Raw genomic sequence first — 9,232 nt, 5'->3', positions numbered from 1 at the left:
GGCTCCAGCCCCGGGTAACTATGCGGAGTCCCGAGGGGTGGTGGAAGCCGGAGGTCCCGCGGGGGTGTGGAGGGGGTGGTCACTCTCCCCGGGAGGCCTGGAAGCGGGACCCCAGAATAAGTCGGGGGCGGGCCGCGGCGCGGCGGGCGGGCAGATCCCACCCCTTCCTGAAGGAAGCGCCCTCCTCGCCGCGACTGCCGCCGACGCCGCCGCTGCCGCCGCCTCAGGTCACGGCCCCGCCAGGCGACCGCGGCCCCGCCGCACCGGAGCAGGTAGGCGCGGCGCCCCCTCTTCCGCGCGGGGCCTCCGGGCAGCCAGGGGGCATGGGGTTCGGCTCCGCGCCCAGCCCGGAGGCGGAGAACAGGGGACTGCGGGAGCCGCAGCGGGGCTCGGGCGGCGGGGTCTTACCGGCGGCGGAGCCCTGCTCGGCGGCGGCCCCCGCCCCGGAGCGCACCGGGCGCGGCGCCGCCTCCCGAGCCCCCGCGGGTGCACTCCCGGAGCGAGGCGCGGTGGCTGGCGGCGTTCCGGAGTCCCCGCTGGCGAACCTACTCCCCGCTGCCGCCGCCGCCGCCGCCGCCGCCGCCGCAGTGCCGTCAGCCGAACCCCTGCGCCTCCCGCCCGCTGCGGTTCGGATCCCGTCCTTTGACAGATGTGCCCTCCGCCCTCCGCCCCCCGCCGCCCCATCCGACACCCAGGCCTTTTGTTGTCGGGGGACTCGGAAAAGACCCCAAGTTTGGCCTCCCGGTCTCCCTGCCGTTCGCCGTTCACTTTCCCGTTAGCCGAGACAGGCTGGCGGGGGCAGCAGGGGAGCCGGGAGGGAGGCACTAACTTGCCTTGCCCTGTGCGCAGCTCTCCGCTCTAAATGAACAATTTCGCTTTCCTCTCCTGGGTGCACACTTGGGAAGAAATGGGATTTTCGGTTTCTCCGGCGAGATGCCGGTGAGTGGGCGACCGACCGAGGCTGTTTGACCATCCACTGCAATAAAAGCGTGATTAGCTTTGGGTTATGGAGAGAGCCCTTGTCGAGTGATTTTCTCCTCCTTAAACGAATCAAATGGAGAACGAGAGGGTTTTTCCCATTCTAAATTCATATTCCTTTTTTCTCTACTCACGCCTCTCCTCCGTCCACCCCTGCCTCCACGGTACTTTATTATATCCCAAACACTTCCCTGATTTTTTTGGCCAGGTTTATTCCGGTCAGACCGTTTTTCACGGCTGAGCCAAGGACTGTGACTACAAATGTGAGAACACAGCCCAGTTGGGATGGAAACCCCTCTCCTGGAGTGAACCCGGTCCCACTTTCTGTGGGAGACCAGGAGAGGTCCTGTTAGGCAACCACATATACTAATAACATGGGTTTTTTTAAAAAGTTCTTGGATCTGTTACAATAACACAGCCTAAACGGTAATATTACTTTCTGCTTCTTCATTTCTCTGCTTGAATCAAAGGAAGATTTTTAATAATTCAGGGTTGTAACTCCATTCAGGGCTGCAGTTCATCAAAAAGATAGGCAAATGTGGATGTATAAACTCCATGGTAACAGTTAATAAGTTGACCTACTTAAAGTTTTCAAGGAAAAATTGTTAGGTTCATATGTGTGGTATTTGCAGGTCATAGAATTTTACATTCTCAGCTCTCGTGCATTAAATAATCCCAAACTTTTTCTTCTGTGCGTCCCAGACACACCATGTTTCTATGATTAACTATAGCTACCATCTCTTAATGAGCTAGAAATGTGAGTTTAATCTTCAAGGCATAAGCATAAGAATTTTAATGGTGTCTTTTTTTTATACAGTATTTAATAAATATTTTGCAAGTTCTCCAAGTTGGAAGTTCAAAAACTGGACATGATAAATGAGTTTTGCTAACAATAATGACAGTTGGTAGATGTTATGACATTGAACAAACGTATCAAAGTGTTTGGGAAACGCATGTTTATTATAATCTGCCATTAGCTGAAGGAAATTTGTTTGTATTATTTAAATTGACCTTAAAGTGTCCTTATAGCAATTACTTAACTCATGTATTTCTCATCAAATGCCTTTTACAGGTTGCTTGCTTTCGGGGAGATAGTTTACTCCGTGGAGTAATTCTTTCTCTTTTTTTTGCATGAACATAGTAATGCCTTACGTTTAGGCTTTGTTCTAGAAATACCACAGTCATGCTTACTATGACCTTGCACGGTTTTCTTGTACTCACTTTATCTGCTTTGTGTTCATCAAGAGTGACGGCACTTGACTTTACACTCCTGTGTGTCCTCCTGCTTTGTTTCCCCTGTGACCTAGACACACCTCTGCAGTACAGTGGCCAGATTAGCAGGGCAGCCTAGAGTCATGAAGAATGAAAAGCTAGCTGGCCCCTGCAATCCTAGCCATTTGGTTTCAACGTAATCCGGCCACTTGGGATCAGTTCAGTAAACAATTAAGCAAACAGACACTGACAAGATAATGTATTACCTCTCAATCTTCCCCTTCAGAAGAAGAATCTACAGCATTCAGAATCCACACTATAACAGTGATTAGGTGCTGTGAGGCTCAAATGATAATATATGGGAAATTTCTCAAAATGTGATACAAAGACCAAATGTTACAGAATCTAAGTTCATGAAAAAGCTAGGAAAAGACCCAGGTGTGTAATATATATTTTCTTTATCCTAAGGGCAACAACAGATATGCATCCCTACTTATTTTAACTATAAACTTTAATTCCCGGAGCTGATGGTGCCATATAGCTTTATGTTGTTTTTTTCATAATTTGCTCTAAGCACTAGCTCATAAATTAGTGGAACTTGTTTAAGTTATTATTATCACCAAATATCATTTCCTAGCATGTTTGGATTTTGAAAGATAACTTGTGGCTATGGAAAGTCTTAATGCAAAGAGATTTTACACTGGCCAACTGCAATGATATTTTGAAATAATAATGAAATCTTTGGCAGTAGCCTTCAAATTCAACCCCATGGTATTCTAAGTCAAACCAGCTCTGCTAGGTAGCACTTGGAACTCTTAGATGAAGGGAGAAATGAACAATTTTCTTTTTAGCATCTGTGAATGGCCTTTCTCTAGATCAGCGCTGTCCAATGAAACTTCGCACAGTGATGGAAATGTTCTATAATCTGCACAACATGGTAGCCATGAGCCACATGTGGCTCTTGAATCCTTGAAATATGTCTAGCGTAATTGAAGAACTGAATTTGAAATTTTATTTAATTTTAATTAATTTAAACAGCCACATGGGGCTAGTGGCTACCATACTGGACTGTGCAGCTTTAAATTCTCTCCACCCATTTCCTGCAGAGATAGCACTTAATGACAATTATCCTTAATCAGAAGAAAGTGGAGATTGGCATTGATAGAACTAGGAATTAAGATTTAACTTTGTAACCCTGTTATGAAAAAATAGTTGCAGTTACTCTGAAGAAGGTGTGTTATGCTGAAGTTCAACTCTATTCTAAAAATAGTTTCCCTTTTTAATTTCCTTATGTCTGCTAGCCACAAAAATAAGCATCACCCAGAGTTGTTTAGATGCTTGGCCCCATGTGTCTGTGTTCTTGAACTTGTTTTATTATTTGCTCTTTTGCACATTATGGAATCATTCATTCTTAGAGTCAGTTTCTGCACTTTTCAGTATTTCAAAGGGAGGGAGATTTAGAGGGGCAGGAGGTTGATGATGAGGTACGAGCAGCCCCCCTACCTCTCCTGCACTCACAGAGACCCTATGAAAAGTCTGACAAGTGAGTGTCCCTCAAGGAGTGGCTGAAGCCTCTGTCTTCCTTGGGCCCTTCTTGTCTGGTTTCTTTCCCTTAGCCTTCAACCCAGATCCTCCCACCTAGCCCAGCCCCTAGGGATGAACAAATCCACTTAAAAAATAACCTACCTTTATTTTAGTAAAACCATTAGAATGGGATTTTATTTAACATCTACTATGTTGTTTCAATTTTTTAATTAAGTTGGCTTTCATTAAAGCCATCATTTTCACCATTGAGAGGGACACTTTTTTTTTTAACATCTTTATTGGCGTATACTTGCTTTATAATGGTGTGTTAGTTTCTGCTTTATAACAAAGTGAATCAGCTATACATATACATATATCCCCATATCTTCTCCCTCTTGGGTCTACCTCCCACCCTCCCTGTCCCACCCCTCTAGGTGGTCAAAAAGCACTGAGCTGGGACTTCCCTGGTGGTCCAGTGGTTGGGAGTCCGCCTTCCAATGCTGGGGACACGGGTTCAATCCCTGGTCGGGGAACTAAGATCCCACATGCCGAGGGGCGATTAAGCCTGCGTGCCACACCTAGAGAGAAGCCTGCGTGCCGCAACTAAGACCCGATGCAGCCAAATAAATAAATAAATATTTAAAAAAAAAAAAAAAAAAAAAAAAGCACTGAGCTGATCTCCCTGTGCTATGCGGCTGCTTCCCACTAGCTAGCTATTTTACATCTGGTAGTGTATATAAGTCCATGCCACGCTCTCACTTCGTCCCAGCTTACCCTTCCCCCTCCCCGTGTCCTCAAGTCCATTCTCTGCGTCTGTGTCTTTATTCCTGTCCTGCCCCTAGGTTCTTCATAACCATTATTTTTTAGATTCCATATATGTGTGTTAGCATATGGTATTTGTTTTTCTCTTTCTGACTTACTTCACTCTGTATGACAGACTCTATGTCCATCCATCTCACTACAAATAACTCAATTTCATTTCCTTTTATGGCTGAGTAATATTCCATTGTATACATGTGCCACATCTTCTTTATCCATTCACCTGTTGATGGACACTTAGGTTGCTTCCATGTCCTGGGTATTGTAAATAGAGCTTCAGTGAACATTGTGGTACATGACTCTTTTTTTTTTCTTTTCATGACTCTTTTTGAATTATGGTTTTCTCAGGGTATATGCCCAGTAGTGGGATTGCTAGGTCATATGGTAGCTCTATAGTTGCTTTTTTTTTTTAACACCTTTATTGGAATATAATTGCTTTACAATGGTGTGTTAGTTTCTGCTTTATAACAAAGTGAATCAGTTATACATATACATATACATATGTTCCCATATCTCTTCCCTCTTGAGTCTCCCTGCTTCCCACCCTCCCTATCCCACCCCTCTAGGTGGTCACAAACCACCTAGCTGATCTCCCTGTGCTATGCTGCTGCTTCCCACTAGCTATCTATTTTACATTTGGTAGTGTATGTATGTCCATGCCACTCTCTCACTTTGTCACAGCTTACCCTTCCCCCTCCCCATATCCTCAAGTCCGTGCTCTAGTAGGTCTGTGTCTTTATTCCCATCTATAGTTTTTTAAGGAACCTCCGTACTGTTCTCCATAGTGGCTGTATCAATTTGCATTACCACCAACAGTGCAAGAGGGTTCCCTTTTCTCCACACCCTCTCCAGCATTTATTGTTTGTAGATTTTTTGATGATGGCCATTCTGACTGGTGTGAGGTGATACCTCATTGTAGTTTTGATTTGTATTTCTCTAATGATTAGTGATGTTGAGCATTCTTTCATATGTTTGTTGGCTATCTGTATATCTTCTTTGGAGAAATGTTTATTTAGGTCTTCTGCCCATTTTTGCATTGGGTTGTTTGTTTTTTTGATATTGAGCTGCATGGGCTGCTTGTAAGAGGGACACATTTTTAATTAGACTTTTTCTCAAGACACTGTCTCTCATATTTCTTGGGTGAGTGACCCTCCTTCACCTACGTATCCCAGCCTAGGTACCTGGGATACCTCTCCCCAGGCCAGAGCTCGTGGTCCTGGGCGTTCACCTTCTCCGGGAAGGAGTCTCCCTAAATCAGTTATTTGGAAATTTGTCAAAGGTGTTTGTGCATACTAAAATATAAATTAAATTAACCCCCAAATTGTCTCTGCCCTTAAGGTGTTAACACTATAGGATAACATTTCCCAAATTAGTGTCCATTCCACGAGGGGATGGAGATGCTTGAGTAAATTTAGGAACTATTCCGTTTAACCACCCACCCCCCGCCCCGCCTACTTTTTGAGATTTACGATGCACTATAGCATAGTAAAGTCTCTAAGATGAGATACGTATATTTATTTCGCTTTTTTATTGTTGATGTTTTTCAAAAAATTTTGCATACAACACTTATCATAATATTTTTCAAAGCATGTGTCCTGAGTTATGAAATCAATTTAACAGGTTAGCATCAGCATTTTTTTTAATGAGATGGGATATATAATAGAATAGGAGTTATCACTGTGAATCCCTCTTAGTGAGGGTTACTAGTGTTTGATGAAACGGTTTGGTTCCCCCATGCATGCAAGTGCAAGGCCACGAGGCAGTGGCGAGTGGTGGTCAAGAGCACGACAGAAACAGGACCCCTGGGTTCCAATTCTAACTCTCCATATACAGTAAGCACTATATAAACTTGGTCATTATTAGTTTTTTTATTATATAAATGTGTGTGTATACTGGATCATGATGTAAAATACTACCTCTGCAACTAGGCTTGAGAATCACTTTGGGAAACACCGATCTAAGACAGGACTCCATGCTAAATGCTGAACCTGGGCAGTCTGCTGACCGAGCCCACAAGTTCAACAATTTCAGCTCCCATATTGCAATGCAACAGTGATACATAGATGGACATCGGCAGACCCCTGAGACTCAAACATTGTACAGCATTGCAGAAGTGTGGAAGTGAGCTGATGACAGTTGTTTTCTGTGTAAGATGAGGCCTGATGAGAGAGAGAGGAGTCATTGCACATTTAGGCTGGAAGAGACCTCACTGCTGCCAGCCTGTGGCCTCTGAAGGCTAATGCCCTTGGACAGGCAGCCTGGGGCCCAAAGAAACCCAAATGTCCCAGAGGCTAAGAGAGAGCTCAGTCTTCCTTCCCTCCTGACCAATTCCTAACTTTTGCATACTGGTTTGTAGCAAATAGTCACAAAAGTCTAAATAGATATGTTTGTCCCATAAATCCCCCACTTTTTACTTCATTCTAAATTATTTGTTTTTCAAAATCACTTTCTGCCTGTTAGTGCTTCATGATTTATTTTCAATATGATAAGTGGAAAACAATGTTGCTTCAAGAATTTCATATAAAAGGAGATGTCTTAAAATTGAGGCTGGGAGTCTCCCTGCCCCGACCCAGTGCAATCTGGAAAGTAAAACTGATTTCATTTTGGAAGTAGAGTTCAGTTTTTCTTAAAGGTCAAACTAAATGTGAGCAACCACTTGTCCATAGACTTTGTCAGTTAGAATAAAAAAGGCAACAGCTTGTCATCATGGTTACTTTCCTTCTTTAAAAAGTACAGAGGCTGTGTCTAACATACTAAAAATTCATAAGATATGCAGATTTTGCTCAAGGCTTCAGAATCATCCATATCCGAGGACCGTGATACAGACTCTATCTGTGGAATGCAAAGGAGTGAGATGAAGTGTCTTTGACAAAACATTGAAAGTCATGTAATACTTTTAGGCTAATGTAGACAAAGCTTAAGAAGTAAAAAAAAAGAGGAAGTAATTGTGATTAACTATGGCAGTAGTGGAAATTAGCCTGTAGTTTAAATGGTGTTATTTAACAATGAAGTAATTATAATGAATTATAATGGTTTTCAACTGAATGTAAACATAAATGTCTCCAAAAATAGCATAGCCTTATTATTCATCAAATATTTCATTTATTAACAAAGTAGATATCTTCCTGGGTTTTTTTACACTTATGATGACTTAGCTACCAAAGAAATATTTTAAATGGTAATAATTGGAAGTTTTAAAGCATAAATTAAAACTGACTGTACATAGCTAAAATAGGTGGTGTATTTTTTTAACTGGGCTGGTTAATAAAATAGTCTTCAAATTATTTTTTATTCTATTGATTCATGAGTGAAAAGGTGTTAATTAAGAGATATTGATACCATTGTAAAGCAATCCAAATAGAAATATAATTTTTTACTTAACTTGGAGTGTTTGTGAATTAGAATTCTGTAATGTAATTGTAATTAATTCTGTAATTGTTCTGGAGTTTCAATGGGAATATATCTCCTGGAATTTCTAAGTTCTACTTTTCACTAAGACTTAAAGTGTATTTACATAAAAACACTAGTAACTAAAATATATCTACATGCAGTAGCAGGAATATTAATTTACAGGTGACAGTTTTTCTTCCTTGTGGTATTATGTTCCCATGTAGCCTAGACTTCAAAAGTATGTCCTTTCGAAAAATTTGCCAGTCTTGTCAATGGCAGCACAGTGTTTATAAGAACCATATTTATCTCCCTGTAATTTTAGCAGCTAATAGAATTGTTCTTGAGAAAGCTGTCTTTTCTATGACATTTTGATTGGTGTTTTTCCATTTTAATCTGAGCTTATATGTGACATAAAAATTGATTATATGAAAAAGAGTGGGTTGCCATTTGTATACCAAAATTTTGATTGTATAAATAAGAAAAATCTTAAGTAAACAGCCTAACGTACCACCTAAAGGAATTAGAAAAAGAAGAAGAAACAAAATTTTGATTATATATGTATGCATGTAAAAATAAAGACAAAAATTTTCCAGTAATTGATTTGGGGGATGGATACCATTGTGGTCAAATAGTGGCACATTTTGTTTTTTTTAAGATCAGGCCACTGACCCAAGTGAGTGTTCACTTGCAGAGCCATAAATTTGGCAATTCAGAAATGGTATTCTTTATTAGCTATTGGTCAATATTTGTGAAATCCCTAGAATGGTCCCTGGCCCAGAGTAACATTTTTTTCACTGTTACTTCCCCCTTATTCATAACATAGGTTTTAACTCATGTCATCACACGGAAAATTAAAGAGGATTGTTTTGGATAACTGCTCCCCTACTGAGCATCTACGAGCTAGAAAAAGCCTTTGGAAGTCACATTATTTCTTAGAGTCTTGGCATGACCACAGTCATCACAGAGAGATGATGTGTAGACTCTATTCTACTTTTAGTCCATGAATGTTTTACATTAGTTCTTGACATACTGTTTATCCAGGCTGACTTAACAGGACTCTGACATAGAACCTAGGTTTGCTTCAGTTTCATATAGCTCCTGGTTTGCTTGCTTGTTGCCTGTTTACCTTGTTTTTCCAATTAAATCATTGGTGTTTTTGTGTGTAGAAATTACTATGCCTTTTTTTTGGGGGGGGGTATCCCACTGGGCTATCTGAGAACAGGAGTTAGCAAACTATTTTGAAAATAAAGTTTTATTGGAACACAGCCATGCCCATTGGTTTTGTATTACCTGTGACTGTTTCTCCACT

At 41.8% G+C, this 9,232-nt stretch overlaps 1 protein-coding gene across 1 annotated transcript in view; it reads left to right on the top strand.

Annotated features, from left to right (window-relative positions):
• Window positions 1-216: 216 nt before the first annotated feature.
• TMEM150C (transmembrane protein 150C) overlaps window positions 217-9,232 on the top strand; it is a 76,180-nt gene continuing 67,164 nt past the window's right edge. Inside the window, exon 1 of the mRNA XM_032632766.1 lies at window positions 217-272. The gene's annotated coding sequence lies outside the window, so the exon portion shown is untranslated. The remainder of the gene's footprint in view (window positions 273-9,232) is intronic.

The sequence above is a fragment of the Phocoena sinus genome, chromosome 5 (genome assembly GCF_008692025.1).
Source record: "Phocoena sinus isolate mPhoSin1 chromosome 5, mPhoSin1.pri, whole genome shotgun sequence".
Classification (NCBI taxonomy): domain Eukaryota; kingdom Metazoa; phylum Chordata; class Mammalia; order Artiodactyla; family Phocoenidae; genus Phocoena; species Phocoena sinus.
This window is presented reverse-complemented; position numbering and strand designations above follow the sequence as displayed.